Source organism: Phalaenopsis equestris, unplaced genomic scaffold, assembly GCF_001263595.1.
Source record: "Phalaenopsis equestris unplaced genomic scaffold, ASM126359v1 Scaffold219786, whole genome shotgun sequence".
Taxonomy (NCBI): domain Eukaryota; kingdom Viridiplantae; phylum Streptophyta; class Magnoliopsida; order Asparagales; family Orchidaceae; genus Phalaenopsis; species Phalaenopsis equestris.
Genome location: NW_018238118.1, coordinates 226,452 through 226,668, shown reverse-complemented (window position 1 = coordinate 226,668; position 217 = coordinate 226,452).

Genomic DNA, 217 nt, shown 5'->3' with positions numbered 1-217 from the left:
CGCTTTTATTTGTTCTTTCCTTGATCTTTAGGATATGGTTCCATAGTACTAGGAAAAGTTCCTAATGTTTGGTTACTAAGCGCAGTAGCGATATGCCTTAATTGATTTTCAATATTCTTAATAGCAGTTCCTTGATTTTGTAATTGATTTCCTTGAATTTGTAATTGATTTCCTTGATTCTGCAATTGTTGACCCATGTTTAATATCAGCTCTTCCA